This window comes from Taudactylus pleione, unplaced genomic scaffold, assembly GCF_031769625.1.
Source record: "Taudactylus pleione unplaced genomic scaffold, aTauple2 ptg000331l, whole genome shotgun sequence".
NCBI lineage: Eukaryota > Metazoa > Chordata > Amphibia > Anura > Myobatrachidae > Taudactylus > Taudactylus pleione.
Window position 1 is genome coordinate 2,792,885 of NW_028284732.1, and position 25,082 is coordinate 2,817,966.

The following is a 25,082-nucleotide window of genomic DNA, read 5'->3' on the forward strand; positions in this document are numbered from 1 at the left end:
GGAAATCCCGATCGTTGTTAAGGTAAGTATAAACTAACCTAAGCCCCTAACCCTCCTTAGGGGTGCCTAACCCTAACGTCCCCCCAAGTGCCTAACCCTAATCCCCCCTTCCCCGCTGCCTAAACCTAAGTCCCCCGTGGGGGTGCATAACCCTAAGTTTTCCCCGGGTGCCCTAAACCTAACCCTCCCCACCCGCTTCTGTCCGCTCGCGGCACCCGGCATCCCTTCGATCGGGATGCCGGGCGCCTGTTTCCCGGCGTCGGGGAAGTGACAGGTGTCTAGATATAGACGCCCGGCATTTCACTCTCACCGGGATATGACAGTTGGGAAGCCGGCTGTCGGTATTAAGGCAGCCGGTTTCCCGATTGTATACCAAAAATAAAATAGGGTCCATCCTTCCAAGGAACAACCAGCTCCCCTGGTGGAAGTGGGTGCGGGGTTAATGGTTAAATAATAGTTAATATTGTTTGTTACAGGCTGACTACAAATTATAACTTGCCTCCGGGTATCTGGGATGAATTTACGCCACTGCTGCAAACGGATAGCGGTGCAGGATGCTGGAACAGAGTTTTATGCAGGTATTAACCAGGTCATCTACACAGGACTCAGGGCATGATTCACTACCGATCGCAACTGCGATTGAACTAGCGATTACGTACTCAGTTCAACTGCGATAGTATGCTAATCCATTGCGACCGCTATGCCGCCACAGCATTACATAAGAACGCCCACTTTACCTTACACATATCCGTAATGTTTAGCAAGACTGAAAAACCATCTGTACAATCGAGTACCATCGCAGCCTCATGCACCCTTGCACAAAGCTCTGACCTTACTCAGAAATTGCTAACTTCATCGCACACTATGAGGCCTGCGTAGGGCATTGCAGTGGCTTAATTATGCACGCCCCTGCAATGGCGTTCAAACGCACTGGCACGCTTGCGTTTCTCCAACCATCCCCCGTCACCTCCCACAAACGCACTTCCTGTCAATCACTCTGTGATGGGTCTGCATGGTCACTGCGATCGCAGTTCCGATCACAGTGGCCAGCTCGCACACGCGCACTTCAATGCATGTGCAGTACGCAACAATCGTCCGATTGCGTGCGTAATCACAGTTGCGATCGGTAATGAATCAGGCCCTCAGTACAGACAAGATGGCTACAGTCAAATGTGCAGTAGCATATCAGGTTGGAGGCTGGACCTTCCTGCAGACTCTGGGTCCTAGTGCCCAGCATGTATGCACAGTGAGGAGACAGTAGAGGAGCACACTGTTTCCTAACAATAAGCAATGTTTTTTAGTGCACATATGTGTGTCATGCACATTGTAGGCAATCAGTCACAAGAGACAGTTTAACTCTTCATACAGTGGTGTGTTTATAATTTTTAGTTCTTAACAGCACCAATTATATGCAAATATTCATTATGGGAAGCAGCCATTATTCCAGAGTCATGCAGGGTACGGTATCCTTGCAGAGCAGTTCTTGATTAACCCTCTACCAGAGTGTTAGGGAATGGCTGCCAGAGAGCCCATTCCGTTGGGTTCACGGGGGTTATCAAACTGTTCCCATAGGAGCAAACTTTCTGTGGGAGTTTTAGAAATCTCAGCTGCTGGACAGTGTGTTCCTGCTGCTAGTACTGCGCCCGTTCTGTTGTTTGCTGAACCCGACAGAAGATATAACTTCTATGGCACTACTTGCAGCGTTATCCAACTCCGAAGGAGTACTGACTCCTAACATTTTATCCTTTCCTGCTCATGCCAGATGTACTGCCACCTCCCCAATGGGAGTAAATCATACTTTCCTACCTTTGTTGTCTCTTCCCTGAGAGATGCCGAGGAGGAGAGGCAGGTGGGTTGCAATGGGGGCGGGGCCTGACGGGCCACATCATTAAGCCCCACCCCCTTTGAGGTAAATTACCGCAATTGGTGCTAATTTCAATAGGGGGCATGGCTAAATGACACAATTCATTTCATGGAGAATCACGTCATTAAGCCCTGCTCCCTACATGGGGACCCGCGATCGCCACGGAAATTCTCCCCATACTGCCCACTACACTAAGAAGTGGGCAGAATGCGGGAGAAGTGCCTACCCTTCCGGGGGGGTGTGGGGGGTTACCCAAAAAATTGGGAGCCTCCCGGGAATTTTGGGAGGGTAGGCATGTATGGAGTAAATGTCAGTCTAGTATGCTGTCATTAGGCCATTCAAGTAGTAGAGCTGGATACTGACAGGTAACAATGATAGTATCTTCTTCTCTCTCCCTTTTGCTAAAGTCTAATAAGGTTTCTTCAGGTCCTGTGCATGCGCAGGCGCCCCACCATTGGATTTGTATGTAAACCAACGGGTTTGCACACAAATCCAAATCAGGCCCTGAGTGCCTTCACATGCAGCTCCCAGCTTGTAACACTTTAAAAATCAAGCTCATATGTTATTATGGGTTGGGTATGGGATGCCGGCGCTCGGGATCCTGGCAGTCAGAATCCCAACAGGGTTAGCATACCGACACCTGTCAGTAGTTATCCTAACCCTCCCACTCTCCCTACCCTAACCTTCCTTCCCCAGTGCATGAACCTAACCTCCCTCCCTAGTGCTTAAACCTAACCTTCCCCTCTCCGCACCCTAAACCTAACTCTCACCCTTAGTGTCTAACCCTCCCCCTAGTGCCTAACCCCTAATGCTAATCCTCCCCCTAACCCTGCTACTTACCTTCAAGACTCCAGTGGTCAGGATGCCAGCACAGGAATTCTGACAGGTGTCGGGATTCCGAGCCGGCATTGTGAGCGCCAGAATCCCAGCAGTCGGGATTATGACCGCATCTCGTTATTACAGATAGGCGTATCTTTCAATGGTTAAATGTAATAATTTAACTTACTACTGATATTAAGAGTAATGTGTGGCCCTTTTGAAGGTTAGTGGGTCACCTAATGAGGCCCCCAATATGTATCAAGTTGCCTTTCACTGCCTACATGCACTCATGAACCATCTTACCTCCAGATCTCAACATTTTCAGGAAACTCAACCAATCCCACCAGGTCACTTCATAAACTTGTAGCTTGCCTGGTGCTAGGGACTTCCCTGTCCATCCCTTATAAACTGCCCAACTTGACAAAGACACGCTTCAACTATCTGACAGGCATCAGACACCAGCACCAGCACGGAAACCAATAGTTTTAGCAAGGCAATGCAAGACCAAACATCTAAATAAATGAAGCAACTCTGTAGACAAAGCAATAGCATGAATTTAGAGAAACTGTGCTGGAAACCAGAGGAACTGCAAGACAAATTAGTGCCAACAGAGTCGCCTGCGCCACCAGAAAATAACCAAAACACATACTGTCTACATGAGAGTCCAGGCAGCTGGGGAAAAAAAATGGATGGGCACAAGATGAGTCTACAATTAAGGGTGGCAACTCAGACAGCTAGGTATACTGTGAAGAAAAATAGATCCACTGGCACCACTCTGCTCAAAAGAAAAAACATTATTTGCAGGCAAAGACACATCAGGTAGGATTGAGGCAGGGGGCTAGACTGGAACAGGGAGAGAGGCAGTGAAGGAAAGGGAGGGGGGCACAGGAGATGAGCCCAAATCCACAACCCTGTGGAACCAGAAAGATTAGGTGATGGCAGAAGACCACGCAGATGGTATAACAAATTCTTGGGTGACGTAAATAAAAATAAGTAAAAATTGTGACAGGCAAAACTCCAATGCTTTCATTAAAACTAGCATTTGTCCGCAGCTTCACTCCCATGGATTTCTATTATTTCACAGCTGAACTAATTTTACAAAGACAGTAGTGGCATCTTATATTGCGATTTATATTTCTGATTGTAGACATTGATCATAACATGTCTTTGTAAATAATATTTGCAGTTTTTCTTTCAGGGATTAATACAAAAAGATGCTTGGGGCTACTAATTTGTGAGCAAGCCACTTAACATACAGTATCACTGAAAGGTTGCAAGTAACAAGAGCAGCGACTCTATGATATATAGGGCCAAATGTAATAGCTTGAGAGTTTAGAAAATGTGAGAGTTTAGCAGTAACTCTTACACTAATATTTTAGTTGAGTTGTAATTTCAAAATGGGAAAACATATGGAGGAGAGTTCAAATCATGAGAGTTTTTTTAAGACTGAGTTTGCATGTTCTCGGACTCTATTATATTGGCCGAGATTAAAAAGTGTGAGGATTTACTCTCACATTTTCTAAGCTCTCACCCTATTACAATTGGCCCGTAGTATTTGTCTTGGTGCGCCATCTACTGGATTGACATGTATACTGCAACTGCATGAGTCAAGATAAGTTATCTGATTAGTGCTTAATATATATGCATACATTTGTAAGTATTTGAATTTGGGCTGTTTTATAATATACATATGTGTGTAATATATATATATATATATATATATATATATATGATCAATACCACACACAAAGCAGGTATACGAGGGCACTCACCACATGTTCAGATCCAACAATGTATTTATTGTCGCAACCGAATAAATAGGATGCAGAAGAAAGTCACCAACGTTTCAGTCTGTATATAGGCCATTATCAAGGTAATGCAATCCAACAAACAGGAACAGCAAGGTTCACACAAGGACCAACAGCAACAAACGTCCTTACAGTTATGCAACAAGTACAAAACACAGTCTCCTGGGTCCCCTGCTAAATACACCTCCCAATTACAGTAACAGCACGTCAAGCCAATAGGGATAATTGTCACTTACCCCAATCACAGTTACACCTGGTGGTGCTAATTCACACAGGGAGATAGCACACAAGCGCCACTGTAGCACTACTCCTGGCGCGAATACAGTGCTGCGTGCATCCATCCAGCAATTACGCACACTGATGATGCACCATTCCTGATGAGACAGACAGTCAGCTCGTGTAAGCGGCACACGTGACCCGGCTGCGTCCGCCCAACGTGTGGGTTACACACTGGAGTGCGTGTACAGCCTGGATACAGTTACCAAGGCAACCACCCAGATGTAAACAAACGGGAGGACAAAGATCCAACACCAGTGCTAGTGCAAATTGGGGGCCCTGTACCAGCAGAGGACCACAGGCACCAAAAATAAGACAATACAAAGAAAATAAATACATATATGAAAAACACAAAAAAATAAAAAAATTATGACTATTTCAAAATAACTCATAATATCATAATATCATATCTGGAGTAAATAACTCACTATATCAAATATATAAAATTTAGAAAAATAAATAAAGCCCAAAAAGGATCATCATTTTATACATAGCACTAAACATATTCTATCCAATAACAGGAAAGTGAGAAATGCCTCCATAGGCCACTAGGGGGAACATAGTTGGAATATATAGTGCCACACAAATCCCTTAAGGCAGAAATACAGACAATGGATTCAATTCATTAAGACCCTTTGGGGCAACAGTATCTAAAAGGCAGATCCAACGGTTCTCTTTTTTGTGCAAAAGTTTATTACGGTCACCCCCTCTTGGCAAAGGAGGTACCCAGTCAATAATCCGGCATCGCAACATGGAAACTTGATGTTCCTCCTTAAGGAAGTGTCGAGCCACAGGTTTATCTGTGACATGTAACTGTAGCACTGAACGGATGGATGACCGATGATTGGCCATCCTTTCCCTAAATGTGCGAGTCGTAAGACCCACGTAGTAGAGACTACATAGGCATGTAAGTACGTAGATAACAAAATCCAGCTGGCAGTGCAGCCTATAACAAATCTTCATATCTCTCCCCGTAATGGGGTGAGAAAAAGTAGGTCCTGTCAAAAGACTCCTACAAGTTATACAGCTTCTGCAGCTCACACATCCAGGTTTTTGTTTAAGTAGCCAATCGGTACCCTTGGTGACATTCAGTTTAGACATGGGTTGCAGCAATAGTTGATTCAAATTCGGATTCCCCCGAAAGGCAACAAAAAGGGGGTGGTGAATGCTTCATTTTGAGGACAACATTGGTGGTAAGTATCGGCCATCTCTTATTAAGGGATTTACGACTAATTTGTGAATTGTTACTAAAACAGGTAGAGAAGATCATTCTGGAAGCTTTGTTAGTAGTTACAATGTCCGCCTGCTGAGTGTCAGAATGAGTTTGTTTAGCTTTTGTTAAATTCAAATCCAATAAATGTTCCTCATAACCACGTTCACAAAATCTATCTCGCATTTTGGTTAATTGTTGATCAGCGGTATTAGCATCACTGGTATTACTTAGAACCCGGAGAAATTGTGCCTTCGGAAGGCTGTTTTTCATTGATGGTGGATGAAAACTCTGGGCATGTAATAAAGTATTCTGATACGTTGTTTTTCTGTATAGCATGTATTTCAGTGAATGTCCATCTTTAATAATCATTACGTCAAGGAAATTAATCTTCAAACTGTCAACAGTACTCGTAAACTTAACCGGGTGAGGAAGTTCATTTAGTTGTTGTACCATCTCAGAGAATGATTCAGTGCTGCCTTTCCACAAGATGAAAATATCATCAATGAAGCATTTAAACACGATGCTTGATCCATATCAAGGAATGATATATTTTTCTTCGAAGGCCGCCATATACAGATTGGCGTATGCCGGTGCTAGGTTGGAACCCATTGCGGTTCCTGACCGCTGTAAATAATAGTTTCCATCATACATGAAATTTTTTTTTGATAACACCAAACTTGCTAATTCCAAGATGAACTCTGTAGGAATGGTGGTGTGTGGTTGAGCAGTGAGTGCCTCTCGTAAGGTATCTAACCCACTAGTGTGTGGTATTACAGTATACAATGATGTAACATCAAGCACGGCAAGTAGGATGTAATCAGTCAGAGGACCTATTTGTTGAAGTATGGAAAGAAAGTGCTGTGTATCTTTAATGAAACTGGGAATCTTCATAACCAATGGTTGCAGGATTTTATCAATGAAAATGGCAATTGGTTGCAATAAAGAACCCTTCACAGGGATGATGGGTCTCCCTGGAGGCTTAATCAAAGATTTATGTATCTTCGGAAGCAAGTAGATGATGGGGCATATCGGGAAGTCCACTGTTAGATAGTGGAATACATGTTCATCCAATCAGCCTTACTTCGCCCCATCACCAACATTTGATCTATCAGGTTCTTGTACCCAACAGTGGGGTTAATCACCAATTTTTCATATGTATTACTGCCATTCAGCTGTCTAAGCATCTCATCGTTATAATCCACCCAGTCCATGATAACCACTGCACCCCCTTTGTCTGCTTGCCTAATCATGAGATCAGAGTTATTACGTAGCTAAGTGCCATTCTCTCAGCAAAAGACACATTATCAAACATCCTCTTATTCCGACTCGTCGTGACATCAACTGCAGCCATTCTCAAAAAAGTTTTGATACTAGGGTTTATGGAGACAGGGTCAAAGGTCGAAGGTCTCTTTAATGGATTCATTGCTATAGTCTCATTGCAATCAGAAAAATGCTCACGAAGCCGTAGTTTGCGTCCAAATTTATACAGGTCAACCGACCAATCATGTGCATTAAATCTGGAGTATGGTGCAAATGAAAGTCCTTTCGCTAATAATGAGAGCTCCGCTTGATCCAGGGTATAAGATGACAAATTGAACATAACATTTAGGTCTTCCTTCTCCTGCCTCTTCTTCCCACAGCCCCCTCTCCGGGTGCGGCCTGTGCCTCTTTGGGAGCTTAAGTCTTCCCCCATCATACTGGTGGGGCCCTGTTCTAAAAAAAGGTTGGATGATGTCTCAGCATTATCTGTATCTGAGGATGAGGGTGGCACACTGGAGTCAAATCGTTTAGACTATATATAAGGTCTAGGTCATCTTCGTCTAACATTATCCCTCCTACTGTCACTGTTTTCTCCCATCAGCCAATGATAAACAGTATGCATTTTATAATCATTGGATACAGTATCAAGTTTCTTTCTTTTGAACGCCACTAAGTCACGCTGGTAAGTATTAATCTGCTCAGATAATCTATCTAACCAATTCTGGGTTTTTGTCTTGGCTGAGACTAGATAGACAAGTAGCATCGAACTGTTCAATCTCACTCTTAGTGTTTTTAAGCTCAACCCCCACCTCTTCGATCACTAATAATAGCAAATCTAATGAACATTTATTAAGTACCCCACACCATTGACCACAAAATACTGGATTATTTTTGCGACCGATGGTGGGGATATTACAGACCCTAAACCCTCGGGGTATTTCTTTACGTCTCAAATATTCGGACAAAATTTGCCTGTGCAGATTGAGATCAATTTCATGTCTTTTAAGACGTAATAGGTGATGAAATAGATCCACAGCCCTCTCAGTTGGTAGGGCCTGATATTCCGCTTTACTAAACAGAATTGCATCGGCAACATCATCTGTTAATGTCAACGTATTTTTCTCAGCTTGAAAAAGTGATGCATCATCAGAAAACAGAATTCCACCATGGGCCATTATTAATTGTAAGCTTTCTTAACACAGTCGTATTGTGGTGCAAACTGTATAGTGTTTCAAGCATAGACGGTGCTGACGATTTATATAGAACAACGGGTGTCAGGAGAAAGCTTCTTGGAGCTCAGTCATAGTAACATAGATAAAAATTTCCTGCACTCACGTCTAATTCAAATACTTGTTGGTAAAGGCTAGGGTGTTCCTCTTACATAAATATAGGATCAATACCACACACAAAGCAGGTATACGAGGGCACTTACCACATGTTCAGATCCAACAATATATTTATTGTCACAACCGAATAAATAGGATGCAGAAGAAAGTCACCAACGTTTCAGTCTGTATATAGGCCATTATCAAGGTAATGCAATCCAATAAACAACAGGAACAGCAAGGTTCACACAAGGATCAACAGCAGCAAACGACCTTACAGTTATGCAACAAGTACAAAACACAGTCTCCTGGGTCCCCTGCTAAATACACCTCCCAATTACAGTAACAGCACGTCAAGCCAATAGGGATAAATGTCACTTACCGCAATCACAGATACACCTGGTGGTGCTAATTCACACAGGGAGGTAGCACACAAGCACCACTGTAGCACCACTCCTGGCGCGAACACAGCGCTGTGTGCATCCATCCAGCAATCGCGCACACTGATGACGCACCATTCCTGATGAGTCAGTCAGCTCATGAATATATTTAGATATAGATATATATATCCTGTGCAAATTCCGATAAAAATAAAAAATTTTGTCTCCATAGTTCATAAACAGGCCCTAAAAGTATATTTGTCCCCCAAAATTTTTTTCTTATACATCTAGTCATTTTTTGCTTGAGGGGCCTGCATACTGCACATGCCGAGTGCAATGCATCTGCTTTTATCCTTTATTGCTCCTCTCCCTGATGTCGCATTGAGATAGTACATACCTCAGTTTCATTGTAGGTGCTATACAATAATGAAAATGCAATCCAAATTTTTCCAGTAGTATTTGCGTGATTCTGGAATAAATCACAATAAAAAATATATATATATATTTCTATGTATAAACACAAACATTACAACTTTATTCTAAGTATAGATTAATATCCATTTTCTTGTTAAACATATACAGGTTGAGCAATTATCCTCCATATAGTATGATTCCTAGTGGTGAGGTCTGCTTTATTGTTTTCATTATCTAGGCTGCATTCCATAACCTGCCCCAACATTAAATCAAGAGCACCCATATGTTAATGCTGGTTGGGGGAAGGAGAACTAATTATATAATATGGGTGCTGTTGAGTCAATGTTGGGGCAGGTTATGAAATGCCGCCTAGAGTGTCCATCCATAGCTCAGTTTTTTATATTTCATGTATTGATCCAGACAAGCAGCGACTACGCTAGGTACACCCGCAGCAGCACATAATGAAAGCTTCAAGAACAGGTTGTAGGGAAGATGTAGTCAAAAATTCGACAGTTACAATATTGACTAGAGATGTGCGCAGACCCCTAAATTTTTTTTGGGGTTCTAAATCATTGTCGTGTTTTGGCAAAACCCACCTTCAAGTGTTTTGGTTCATTTTCATATTTTTTTTTTAATTTATAAAAACAGCAAAATTCATGTAACTTGGCCTTGTTTTTGTTCCTATGGTATTATTACCAACAATAATATTCAATTCCAGTCATTTCCAGTACATTTTGACCACCTCAAAGCACCTGAAATCATGAGGGAGGGACAATCCAAAATACACAAGATCCGGTTTTTAGATCCCAATTCCAAACTTGGTGAGGAGACCCCAGTCGGGACTCAGTTCTGTTCAGAATCCCAAAGTTCGGATGTGTTCGGTTTTCAGCAAAACCAAACCAGTCATCTCTAATATTGACACCACAATGCCGTCAGTTATGATATTAACATTATTAAAATATTGACAGGACACTGGTTGACATTCTCAGACATTAGAGTTAGGCTGCGGACAGAAGGGTTAGGGTTAGGCTTTGGGGAGAGGTTATTGTTAGGCTGCGAGGGGGGCAGAGTTTGGGATAGACACCAGAGGGAGGGGTTGGGGTAGGGATTAGGGTTAGGGATATCTGAATACTTATCGGAATGCTACAGGATTTGACCCCTAACCCGGAAGTGACAGTCACATGATCGCCGGGACACAAAACATGCAGCTGGAGCTGCTGCACCGTCCAGGAGCAGGTAAGTCACCGCTGGGCCGCCAGGTAGAAATGTCTACGTTCTAACATGTTGTTGACATTCATCACTGTGTACATGATGAATGTCGACTTGGTCAATGTCGACATTATGACCATGTTGACATTATGACTGTCGACATTTCATACCCAACCCATTGTAGAGAGCAGCACTGCCTATCATCTATGATCTTAAGGGGTTATCCTGTGCATCCACCTAACAGTGGTTCATGCAGTTTGAAAGAAAAGGGTAGTGGTTGGTGGGCAGTCTGGCACTGACTTAGATGATTTGGCATCACCTACAATACCAAGCCACTTTCAGAATATTTTCAAGGGCCACTTTATGTTCCAGTTTGCCACATAGGAGGAAGTGGGAAGGGGGAGACTTATGCCAGCAAAAGCACCTGTTTACCTTGGTAATATGACTTTTCAGCCTAATGCTGGCCATACACGGGAAGATTTTCTGTCCAACCATCCAACTAGTTGGTTGGTTGGAATGAAAATCTGGTAACGTATGCGAGTATGATGATAAGCAATTTGCTCCTAAATGCCATAAAATAGATTAAAATGGTCATTCAGACAAGTTTGTTAAATGTTTGCTCTAAACAATTTGTTCAAACAACAGTTTTTGTCCATTTTCCTGCGTTTGGGAGCAAATTGCTGATAGTCATTTTCTTTCATACCTTACCAGATTTTCATTCCAACCAATCAACTAGTTGGATGGTTGGACAGAAAATCTTACCGTGTATGACCAGCATTAGGTAAATAGTCTCCTTAGAATCCGATTGATTGGTATTGCTTGCAGCAGGATTTTTATGTGCATCAATTTTCACAATATATCTCCTTAAGGAACACAACTTAGAGGCAACAAAGGATCATATTTCAATGATTATGAACCTCAAATCAGTTTCTTAGTAGCCTACATTTTAAATGGAGTGAAAAATGACAAATTACTAATAAATAACAAAAATGCACATATTTTTCATGTATTGTTTTAATCTAATAAACCACAAAGCAGCCATTCTCTTGTTCTTACATGTTCTGTTCCCAAAATTGTCTCACATATGATCATTTGCCTGGCAAGGAGGACACTTAGCAACTGATCAGAGAGATTCACTGCTTCACTTTTGAAGGATAAAATACATTTATTTTTTCACAGGACACACACAAGCAAACTGCTCACAGTTCATTAATCCCGTTGCCAATTATCTCTGTAAACCGTTGAAGAAAATCAATTTTTTTTTGATTCCTTCGCTAAGTGGGACTGACCCTTTCAACGCAGCTCGTTAATATTCTGCATCTTCTCCACCTTCTAATTATTTTTCTTTTCCTTTTTTCCTTTTTTTTTTCTTTCTGCCTTTTCAATTCGCTAAACCTAGGAGCGTAATTAGAAGCTGAACAGTTATTAAAATGGTAGTTTAGAGAGAGTGAGAGAGATTCTTATAATTACATCCATCTCTCCAGAAAAATAGGCACAGCTTCAACCACCGCTAATTAAAGAATCCCCAGCCGTTAGGGAGGGACGAGGGAGACACAAAATCCTATTTAATTAGTTTTTCTGTGTTGTAAATGTTGAAAAGAAACAGCAGAGAGATTTTGATGTTTTTATTTATTCTGAGCTATAAACTGATCTCTTCTTGTTTTTTATTTCTCTGGAGGCTGGGGTGGTAGAAAGGTAATCACAAAAATCTGTTAATAGTTCTTTTGCTGATTTTAGATTCCCAAAGACCTTGGAAGGTAGATTTTATTTTCCCTTCCGAAGTGGGGACTTTGCCACAACTGGGAATAAAGTTTGGGAAATATATTACATGTTTGATTGTAGAGGTTGAATTAAACTGCACCTGACACATACATACAGTGGAAGCAGCCATTTTGTGAGCTGAACCAAAATTAATGACAAAGTCTATCAATTGATTGTAAACCACTGCACATGGGCCCCCTAAGATCTTAAGATCTTAATACGCTACAAGCATATTTACAATGGTTGCAGAGGGCTCCTCACTGCACACTCTGCATCCTGAGTTATACATACAGTGCCTTGCAAAAGTGTTCCCTCCCTTGGCTTTTTACCTTTTTTGTTAAATTACAACCTGTAATTTATTTTTTTTAATTTTATCTGAATTTTATGTGATAGATCTGCACAAAAGAGTCTAATTTGGTGAAGTGAAATGAGAAAAATATATATAAAAAAGAATATTTATAAATAAAATTCTGAAAATTGGCATGTGTATATGTATTCACCCCTTTGCTATGAAGCACCTCAAAAGTTCTGGTGCAACCAATTACCTTCAGAAGTCACATAATTAGTGAAATGAAGTCCACCTCTGTGAAATCTAAGTGTCACATGATCCGTCAGTATAAACACACCTTTTCTGAAAGGCCCCAGAGGCTGCAACACCACTAAGCAAGGGGCATCACACCATGAAGACCAAGGAGCTCTCCAAACAAGTCAGGGACAAAGTTGTTGAGAAGTACAATTCTGGGTTGGGTTATAAAAAAATATCCAAATCTTTGATGATCCCCCGGAGCACCATCAAATCTATCATCATCAAAAGGAAAGAACATGGTACCACAACAAACCTGCCAAGAGAGGGCCGCCCACCAAAACTCACAGATCGGGCAAGGAGGGCATTAATCAGAGAGGCAGCACAGAGACCGAAGGTAACCCTGAAGGAGGTGCAGAGTTCCACAGCAGAGACTGGTATATCTGTGCATGGGACCACAATAAGCCGTACACTCCATAGAGCTGGGCTTTATGGAAGAGAGGCCAGAAAAAAAGCCATTGCTTAGTGATAAAAATAAGAAGACACAATTTGAGTTTGCCAAAAGGCATGTGGACGACTCCCCAAATGTATGGAGGAAGGTGCTGTGGTCAGATGAGACTAAAATTTAACTTTTCGGCCACCAAGGAAAACGCTATGTCTGGCGCAAACCCAACACATCCCATCACCCCAAGAACACCATCCCCACAGTGAAACATGGTGGTGGCAGCATCATGCTGTGGGGATGTTTTCAGAGGCAGAGGCTGGGAAACTGATTCGAGTCGAGGGAAAGATGGATGGTGCTAAATAGAGGGATATTCTTGAGCAAAACCTATTTCAGTCTGCCTGTGATTTGAGACTGGGACGGAGGTTCACCTTCCAGTAGGACAATGACCCGAAGCATACTGCTAAAGCAACACTCGAGTGGAGTAAGGGGAAACATTTAAATGTGTTGGAATGGCCTAGTCAAAGCCCAGATCTCAATCCAATTGTGAATCTGTGGTCAGACTTGAAGATTGCTGTTCGCAAGCGGAAACCATCCAACATGAAGAAGCTGGAGCAGTTTTGCCTTGAGGAATGGGAAAAAATTCCAGGGGCAAAATGTGGCAATCTCATAGAGACTTATCGAAAACGACTTGCAGCTGTAATTACCGCAAAAGGTGGCTCGACAAAGTACTGACTTTAGGGGGTGAATAGTTATGCACGCTTAAGTTTTCTGTTATGTTGTCCTAAATGTTGTTTGATTCACAATATAAAAAAATACACAACTTCACAGTTGTAGGCATGTTCTGTGAATGAAATGATGCACACCTTCAAACAATCCATTTTATTCCAGGTTGTGAGGCAACAACACATGAAAAATGAAAAGGGGGTGAATACTTTTGCAAGGCACTGTACCTTTGCTCGCATGCAGGATCTCCCTGAATATCCCTGGGAAGATGGCAATGTGGAGGAGGAGGGACCCTTGTCAGTACAAGGTAAGTGTATGTGGGGCTGTGGGTGGCCACTTCTCAGAGGAAGGGCTCGCTGCACATGGGCCCCCTCGGGCGTTAATACGCCCTTGGTGAACCATGCTTGTGTACTCTCCCAGAATGTCTGGCAGAGTCCTGAGAGAGTAAATCAGCCTCACTGATCACCATTGAAATTAACTGTGGCATTGTGGCATATGCTCCACACTCAGGCCTGGCGACAGGGGGGGACAATGGTTACACCCGTCCTGGGCCCCAAGGCTCAAAATGGATCAGCGGCACCAAATAAGGGTCCGGATGCCCGTCCATTGCAAGTACTGCAGCCAACCCCCAGTCACCTCCATCACTCACTGTCTGTACTGGTACTGCGACTCACAACGTCATCAATTCCACATGACGCTGCGCCAGCCCTTCACTGCCGCCGCGGGCCGGGAAGCCAAGAGGATTCTGAGGAGCAGCTAGGGTGAGCAGGTTTCAGGAAGTAACCGCCGTCCGCCACTGCCCACCAGGCACAGTGATAGACTGACAGCACAGGCAGCACTGCACCATCCATCAGAAGGCCTGCAGCACCACCATTCCAGTCTCTCTACAGACACCAGACCCTCCATGGCTGGCCGGATTTAGAGCTCATGGGGCCCTAGGCAAGATACCAGTTTTGGAGCCCCCTCCCTCAATCCATAGCACTACATTTTTATTCCTGATTCATACCTCTTTTACAACACTGTGAAGGTCCACTGCGGCCTTGAAACGTCGGCTATGTATGTATAATACATTTGCTCTTTCCTAGCTTTTGCAAAGCTTTTCCAAGACAGGCCCCGCTGATTGCCCCCTCTATATCTTTTACTGCCAATCCATTAAATATCACACTGCCCCTGACAGCAATCACTCGGCACACTGGCCTCCATCCCAACTCACTCATGTCCCCCATAGCACACACACTAAGGGCCATATTCAATTTGAGGCGAAAAGTCAGAGGTTGCTATTTTCGCCATCATCGCCATTTTTTCTGGGATAAAGTATCAGGTGCATGCCCGCTTTATCCCCATATTCAATTAGGATCCGGGGAAAACGGGACCCAGCGGAAAGGTAAGTACCGAAAAGTCCTGGGAGTTTTCGGGAAATCATTCTGGCACCCCCCTAAAGATGGTCTGACATAGGGGATCACTATGGGTAACCCCGATTTGGGCTGCTGAAGGTAGTCTGGGTTTTAAATAGTCGCGGCTGGTGCATAAATGCGCCTTTGAAGAAGTGATGAAGAATAGCACTTACAGTTGTTTTTTTTGCCCAAAAAAACTACTTCCATCAAATTTGGGGTACATGAAAATGGGGTCAAGCATATTTTTAAGTCCCTAAAGTGATGTTTGAAAATTCTTCAAAAATGCCCCTGCCGCTACCACCCGCATTCTAGAAAACACTTGCCGTATACTTGGGAACCCCCCATAATCAATTTCGCTAGTTTAAATCTTTGTTCCCCAATATTTATCTTTTTTGCCCCCAAAATGAAAGTACATTTTTTGGGGTGTCCTGAGGATTTTTTTTATTTTTTTGACACAGATTACTTTTAGAAGACACTCCCAGGGCTCCAGGCTATTTTTTTTTTAAGCCTGCACCCCTAAACGCCAATTCTGCACTTTTTTTTGCCATGTATTACATGGTGAAAACTTATCCCCATTTTTTAACAAAGACTTTTCGCACCTGCGAAAAGTCTTTGTAATTGAATATGGTGATAAGTGAGGCAGCGAAAATGACTTCATGGGCGATAAATTATTGCTGATAACCCGTTTTCGCAGCCTAATTAATACGGCCCTAAGCCAGTTACTGCCCACCTCACAGCACAACATACTGCCCCCTTGACTGCCTGTCTCACAGCACAACACCCCTCTCCCCTCTCAGCACCCCCCTCCCCTCAAAGTACCCCTGTCTCCCCTTTCAGCACATCACATAACTCTCTCAGCACAGACCCCTCCCCTCACATCACCCCCTCCATTCACAGCACAGACCCCCACCCCTCACAGCACAGACTCTTCTCCCCATAGACACCCTACCCTCATAGCATAGATAGACCCCCTCACAGCACAAATCTGTCTGCCTTCTTAGCACAGGCACTCCATCCTCTCACAGCATAGACCCCATTTCCCTCTTAGCATAGACCCCCTCTCCTCATATCACAGACCCCTACTCCCTTTGCTCATTCAGCACAGACCACTCACACCATAGAACCCTCTCAGCCCAGACCCATCTCCCCAAAACCACCTAGACTGCTCTCCACTAACAGCATATACCCCTCTACCCTCCCCTCCCACAGCACAGCACCTTTCTCCCCTACTCGCTAATGCCATTAAACATACCTTCCGGGGACATACATTTTTGACCTGTCCTTCATGGCTCTGCCAATAGTTGTAAGTATAATTGCAATGTGACGTGATGACATCACGTCGCCCTCATGGATCACTCCCAAGCCTCCTGAATGAGGCACAAACACTGCTTGGTGGTAGGGCCGCTGGCCGGCCCTGGTCTGTGACTCCGCCTCCTCCCCCTACTGGTAGGAGCAGGGCACCCGACGTTTGTGTGTCCTCTGCTCGTCCTGGCAGCAGTTAGTCCCAGTAGCAGCTTTATACACAGGGCCGGATTTCGGGAGGGGTGGGGCGACTACGGACCCCTTGGGACCCGCTGGGCCCTAGGAGAACGCCTAGGTTGCCTAGCGGTAAATCAGGTCCTGGCTGGCAGTCCCACCCATGAGCCAGTTTCGAGTGACCGACACTGACTGGCAGAGCAGCTGCTGCCTGAACCTGCACTGTTAAGTCAATAAAGTAATTTATTTAAGTTTGCAATGGATTTATATATGGGATATTATCATATTATGGGATATTTTTCAGAAGAATTATGATGTGTCGCGGCTATATGTATTGGCAAATGCAGATGTGTGTGAATGCGGGGGTCGAGTGGGGGGGCAAAGATATTAGTGTACCGGGCCCCAAGATTTCTGTTGCTGGTCCTGCCCACACCGCACCATAGCACAAACCATAGCATTGTACAGAGGTTACAAGGCTACAATAACGCAATTTGAGGTGCCATGCCTCCCAAAGGAGAGGATTACGTAGTCAGCAAGCAAGTATCCTGGAAACCATTATGGGGGAAAGATTAGAACGCAGTTAATTCATTCACCAGCTACCAGTGACATCATTGAGGCGCAAAGTGCATCACTAATTCCTAGTGTATTAACAGAGGGGGTCATTCAGACCCGCTCGCGAGCGCAGGACACTCGCAAGCGGGTCGATGTTCCCCCAATGTGCATGTGCACGACGGAGGGAGCTCCGTCGTGCGCATGCGCGAGACCCGAATAACGACAGTCAAGCCGTCGTTATGGGTCTCGCACTAATGGGGGCGTGCTGTCGATGGTGACTGACAGCACGCATCCTTTAGTGGGCGTGCCGGGGGTGTGGTTGCCAGATGGAGGCGTTCCCATGGGAACACCTACCGTCTCAGTCCGGCCCCACTGACATCACTAGTGATGTCAGTGGGAGTGATAGAGCCAAAATCACTCCAGGGCTTGCGTCAACGAGACCCTACCACAAGGGTCTCGTCGCAAGCCCGATGGTCGCGATGGTCTTGACCATCGCGACCATCTTTTTGGCCGCTCGCATATGCTGTGGGTGGTCACCCACAGCTATGCGAGCGGCCAGGAGGCCGCTCAATTTTAAGGTAGGAAGGCACTGATTCAGAGCGAGCGCTCTGGTCAGAGCGTCAGGCTCTCAATCAGGCCCAGAGTGCATTAATGTTCAGCCCACAAACCAATCACAGTACCACAACTGTGTTAAGGCAACAGCTGCCCTTTAACATAGGGATTTATAAATGCAGAATTAATTTAGTGCATAGAAATTTGTAGGGAAGTCGTGATTGTGTATGGTTTAGAATTGATGAGACAGCCATGGTTCAAGATTTCTGGCTGTTTCTGAAATGTATAACTTTTTCTGCAGATACCACAAAAAATCTGTAAAAGGAATGACATTTTAAAGTGAGGAAACAAGATGATTGATGAGTTTAGAAATGCTACATGAAATGTGGTGTGCGGGCTGCAGTTCACTGCAAGTACCATGGAAGGAAAAATATAATATAGGATTTAAGGTGAAAGGTGAATTATATATATATATTTTTTTTTTTATTAAAGTATGTGTTAAACGGCACTCTATATTTTAATTTAGTTTTCTGTGATATGTCTAACTTTATCAATCTTCTGATTAAAACAAATGTACTGACTTCTCTGTTAGATTATTCATTCATAAATCATGTGCATGATCTGGAAGTGTTTCACAAGATGTTTCATGTTTTCATAATCTGTTAGAGTCACTACTGCATACTGAGAAGTTTTTACATGCATTTTCCTTCACCGTAGTGCTAACAGTGACACCTGTAGGCTATAAAAAGGTACTACCCAAGTTACAGATTCTGTAGCCTGTAGGACTGTTAGGCTGTGTACACATCAGAACAACGTGCAAACAATGCAATGGTCGTTCCGATTTTCCTTTATCCCAGAACACATGATATAGCACGTACACACTATGCAATGCTTCAAACGACGGAACAATATATCACGTTGGAGCATTATATCCAATTAATTTTTTCTCCTGTACACTCTATGCGATCATTGTATAGATCATTGGCAGTTCAGAGGTAAGATTGGACCAAAATATATTGTGGTCTTCCGGTTGGGCGTACACATTAGTCGAATTGTTAAAGATATCTTCCCATCTGATGTGCAGCACAGCAGGGGGTATATTTACTAAAGTGCGGGTTTATAGAAGTGGAGATGTTTCCCAGAGCAACCAATCAGATTCTATTTATCATATCTTTAGCAACTTCTAGAAGATAATAGCTAGAATCTGGTTGGTTACTATGTGCAACACCTCCACTTCTATAAAACCGCACTTTAGTAACTATACCCCCAGATGAGAAGATGCGATGAACGACGTGTACATTAGACGAAATGGACGATATCTTGTTCTAATTCACCTCAAAATGATAAATCATCCAATATATCATCTAATGTGTACCCCACCTTATTTATGTGTTATCCCTTATTTATATACAGGGCCGGCGCTACCACTAGGCAAACTTAGGCATTTGCCTAAGAGTGCCGGCCACCGCAGGGCGGTAGTGCGGACGGCACACAAGTGCCGTCCGCACTACACTACGAGGAACAAACACACAGCCACTGGCGCCGTCAGCTGTGTGTTTGTTTTAGCAGCCGTGAGAGTCAGACAGACTCTCATCGGCTGCGCCCACTGCCGGAGCCGGGCTTCCGGCTCCCGCAGTGGCTGATGGGAGAGACGTCATGACGTCTCTCCCGTCATGCAGAGCGGGCTGCCCCGGGAGGACGCCGGAAGGAGGAGCATGCCGGAGAGGGGGTTAAGGGTTTTTGGGTTTTTTCGTGTGTGTGTGTCTGGTGGGGGGGGGGGCGGATGGACTACTGCTGTGGCACTGATGTGGGTACTACTAGGGGCACTGAGGGGGCACTGATGGGGGTACAACTAGGGGCATGGATGGGAGCACTAATAGGGGTACTACTAGGGGCACTGATGGCGGTATTACTAGGGGCACTGCTGGCGGGACTACTAAGTGCACTGCTGGGAGTACTACTAGGGGCACTGCATAGATGGGTGGTAGTCCTTAAATCGCTTGTCACCTTTTTTCGGAGGATCCTCTTCAAACATTCAGTATATAAAACGAAAAAAGAGGACAAAGAAAAAAACACATGTGTAGAATAGTTTTTTGTAGAATTCCAAAGGGGCAGTTCCTGCATTTGAAAAGAAATTGCGGTGAAGAAGATCATCTTAAAACACAGCTAATGACTATGAGTTATAGATTCATTAATAGGGGTTATAAAATAGAATCCATCAAAGAGGCTGAGAAGGAGGTTTTAGAAATGAATAGAGATCAAATTATAGGAAGACATGAAGATAAAGGACATAAGAAACTACAACAAAAGAACATCGAATGGGCTTTTATCACAGGATTTAGTTCGGATTATAGAAATATGGAAAAAATTGTTAAAAAACATTGGGGGATTTTATTAAAAGACCCTGTTTTGAAAGAGACTATACCACCTAAACCTATGTTTATTTATCGGAAGGCACCTAATTTAAAAAATACCCTGGTAAGAAGTGCACTTCCAAATAAAATATTGAATCCTATACGTACAAAAGGGTTTCACAGATGCGGAGTTTGTGTGGCGTGTATAGGACGGACCTCGAGGGCATTAAAGACGAGATTGTCAGAGCATCTGCGTAATATTAGGAATGGTATAGATACACACACCTTATCTAGGGGTGAGCGGGTTCGGATTTCTGAAATCCGAACCCCCCCGAGCCCCCCCGATCCGAGTCTGATCCGAATCAGGCTCGACTTTTCCCGCCTGACTCGGATCTGAAATCGAGGCAAAACGTCATCATCCCGCCTTCCGAGTCTCGCGGGTTTTGGATCCTATATAAGGTACCCACGTCGGCGCCATTTTCTCACTCGGCTGTGGACAGTGAAGAGGGAGGGTGGGAGTTAGGGCTGTGTAGTGTAGTGTAGTGTAGTGCTGCTGTTGTCCACTACTTCAAAGTCCATAGGGGCTGGCTGTGTTGTGCTGTGCTGCTGTTGTTAATAGGGGCTGTGTCCACTACTTCAAAGTCCATAGGGGCTGGCTGGACTGTGTTGTGCAGTCAGTTCTCCATAGGGGCTGTGTCCACTCCAAAGTCCTGTGCAGTGTCCCAGTCCTAAAGAGGTGCTGTAGTGTTGTCCAGGGGGTGCTCTGTCCATCAGGGGTGCTCCCCCCAAGTGCTAAAAAAATAATATATTTTCTGTGTTTGTGAATTGTATGTGCAGTAGCCGCACGTGCATCAACAAAGTAGTGCCAAGCGTGCGCCTGTGTCATAAGTAAAGGGCCGGCTAGCTTGACCGTTAAGGGTGCTGTAACCCCCGAAAGTACACTCCAGTCCAAACCAAAAAAAAAATTATTTCTGTGTTTGTGAATTGTGTGCGCAGTAGCCGCACGTGCATCAACAAAGTAGTGCCAAGCGTGCGCCTGTGTCATAAGTAAAGGGCCGGCTGGCTTGATCGTTAAGGGTGCTGTAACCCCCGAAAGTACACTCCAGTCCAAACCAAAAAAAAAATTATTTTCTGTGTTTGTGAATTGTGTGCGCAGTAGCCGCACGTGCATCAACAAAGTAGTGCCAAGCGTGCGCCTGTGTCATAAGTAAAGGGCCGGCTGGCTTGACCGTTAAGGGTGCTGTAACCCCCGAAAGTACACTCCAGTCCAAACCAAAAAAAAAATTATTTTCTGTGTTTGTGAATTGTGTGCGCAGTAGCCGCACGTGCATCAACAAAGTAGTGCCAAGCGTGCGCCTGTGTCATAAGTAAAGGGCCGGCTGGCTTGACCGTTAAGGGTGCTGTAACCCCCGAAAGTACACTCCAGTCCAAACCAAAAAAAAATTTATTTTCTGTGTTTGTGAATTGTGTGCGCAGTAGCCGCACGTGCATCAACAAAGTAGTGCCAAGCGTGCGCCTGTGTCATAAGTAAAGGGCCGGCTGGCTTGACCGTTAAAGGGTACTGTAACCCCCAAAGTACACTCCAGTCCAAACCAAAAAAAAATTTATTTTCTGTGTTTGTGAATTGTGTGCGCAGTAGCCGCACGTGCATCAACAAAGTAGTGCCAAGCGTGCGCCTGTGTCATAAGTAAAGGGCCGGCTGGCTTGACCGTTAAAGGGTGCTGTAACCCCCGAAAGTACACTCCAGTCCAAACCAAAAAAAAATTATTTTCTGTGTTTGTGAATTGTGTGCGCAGTAGCCGCACGTGCATCAACAAAGTAGTGCCAAGCGTGCGCCTGTGTCATAAGTAAAGGGCCGGCTGGCTTGACCGTTAAGGGTGCTGTAACCCCCGAAAGTACACTCCAGTCCAAACCAAAAAAAAAATTATTTTCTGTGTTTGTGAATTGTGTGCGCAGTAGCCGCATGTGCATCAACAAAGTAGTGCCAAGCGTGCGCCTGTGTCATAAGTAAAGGGCCGGCTGGCTTGACCGTTAAAGGGTGCTGTAACCCCCAAAGTACACTCCAGTCCAAACCAAAAAAAAATTTATTTTCTGTGTTTGTGAATTGTGTGCGCAGTAGCCGCACGTGCATCAACAAAGTAGTGCCAAGCGTGCGCCTGTGTCATAAGTAAAGGGCCGGCTGGCTTGACCGTTAAAGGGTGCTGTAACCCCCGAAAGTACACTCCAGTCCAAACCAAAAAAAAATTATTTTCTGTGTTTGTGAATTGTGTGCGCAGTAGCCGCACGTGCATCAACAAAGTAGTGCCAAGCGTGCGCCTGTGTCATAAGTAAAGGGCCGGCTGGCTTGACCGTTAAGGGTGCTGTAACCCCCGAAAGTACACTCCAGTCCAAACCTAAAAAAAAATTATTTTCTGTGTTTGTGAATTGTGTGCGCAGTAGCCGCACGTGCATCAACAAAGTAGTGCCAAGCGTGCGCCTGTGTCATAAGTAAAGGGCCGGCTGGCTTGACCGTTAAAGGGTGCTGTAACCCCCGAAAGTACACTCCAGTCCAAACCAAAAAAAATTATTTTCTGTGTTTGTGAATTGTGTGCGCAGTAGCCGCACGTGCATCAACAAAGTAGTGCCAAGCGTGCGCCTGTGTCATAAGTAAAGGGCCGGCTGGCTTGACCGTTAAGGGTGCTGTAACCCCCGAAAGTACACTCCAGTCCAAACCTAAAAAAAAATTATTTTCTGTGTTTGTGAATTGTGTGCGCAGTAGCCGCACGTGCATCAACAAAGTAGTGCCAAGCGTGCGCCTGTGTCATAAGTAAAGGGCCGGCTGGCTTGACCGTTAAGGGTGCTGTAACCCCCGAAAGTACACTCCAGACCAAACCAAAAAAAAAATTATTTTCTGTGTTTGTGAATTGTGTGCACTGTGGCTGCACGTGCATCAACAAAGGAGCAGCGCCAAGCGTGCGCCTGTGTCCCATAAGTAAAGAGCCGGCTGGCTCATTTCTTAAAGGGTGGTGTAACCCACAAAGTGCACTACTCTCCAGCAAAAATAAAATAATATTTTCTGTGTTTGTGTGCGCTTTAGCCGCACGTATATATATCAATATAACATAAATGGAGGACCAAACTTTCTCCGATAAAAATAAAATAGGGAAAGATCAAGAACCTCTTCCTCCTAGTGCTGTTGCTGCTGCTGGGAGTTGTTCATCATCCCAGAGAGGAAGTAGGAACATCACTACTTTTACTAAACAATTGACCCTCCAACAGTCCCTAGCGATGAGGATGAAGTACGACAGCAGTCATCCTGAAGCAAAACGTATAACTGAGGCCTTGACTGCTATGTTGGTGTTAGACGTGCGTCCGGTATCCGACATTAGTGCAGTGGGATTTAGACAATTGATGGAGGTAGTGTGTCCTCGGTTCCAAATCCCGTCTAGATTCCACCTGCATCCTCAAAGCAGCAGCGACAAGCGTGCGTCTGTCTGTTAAAGGGTGGTGACACCCTCAAAGTGTGCTACACAAACAATTAAAATATTGTTCTTTTTTCTGTCTTTGTGAATTGTGTGGGCTGTAGCCGCACCTGCATCCTTAAAGCAGCAGCGACAAGCGTGCGTCTGTCTGTTAAAGGGTGGTGACACCCTCAAAGTGTGCTACACAAACAATTAAAATATTGTTCTTTTTTCTGTCTTTGTGAATTGTGTGGGCTGTAGCCGCACCTGCATCCTTAAAGCAGCAGCGACAAGCGTGCGTCTGTCTGTTAAAGGGTGGTGACACCCTCAAAGTGTGCTACACAAACAATTAAAATATTGTTCTTTTTTTTTTGGTCTTTGTGAAATGTGTGGGCTGTAGCCGCACCTGCATCCTTAAAGCAGCAGCGACAAGCGTGCGTCTGTCTGTTAAAGGGTGGTGACACCCTCAAAGTGTTCTACACAAACAATTAAAATATTGTTCTTTTTTTTTCGGTCTTTGTGAAATGTGTGGGCTGTAGCCGCACCTGCATCCTTAAAGCAGCAGCGACAAGCGTGCGTCTGTCTGTTAAAGGGTGGTGTAACTCTCAAAGTGTTCCAAAAAATAAAAAACTATTTTTTTAATGTGTTTGTGACTTGTGTGCGATGTAGCCACACTTGCATCCTCAAAGCAGCAGCGACAAGCGTGCGTCTGTCTGTTAAAGGGTGGTGACACCCTCAAAGTGTGCTACACAAACAATTAAAATATTGTTCTTTTTTTTTTGGTCTTTGTGAAATGTGTGGGCTGTAGCCGCACCTGCATCCTTAAAGCAGCAGCGACAAGCGTGCGTCTGTCTGTTAAAGGGTGGTGTAACTCTCAAAGTGCTCCAAAAAATAAAAAACAATTTTTTTAATGTGTTTGTGACTTGTGTGCGATGTAGCCGCACCTGCATCCTTAAAGCAGCAGCGACAAGCGTGCGTCTGTCTGTTAAAGGGTGGTGACACCCTCAAAGTGTGCTACACAAACAATAAAAATATTCTTCTTCTTTTTTCTGTCTATGTGAATTGTGTGGGCTGTAGCCGCACCTGCATCTTTAAAGCAGCAGCGACAAGCGTGCGTCTGTCTGTTAAAGGGTGGTGTCACCCTCAAAGTGTTCTACACAAACAATTAAAATATTGTTCTTTTTTTTTCGGTCTTTGTGAAATGTGTGGGCTGTAGCCGCACCTGCATCCTTAAAGCAGCAGCGACAAGCGTGCGTCTGTCTGTTAAAGGGTGGTGTAACTCTCAAAGTGTTCC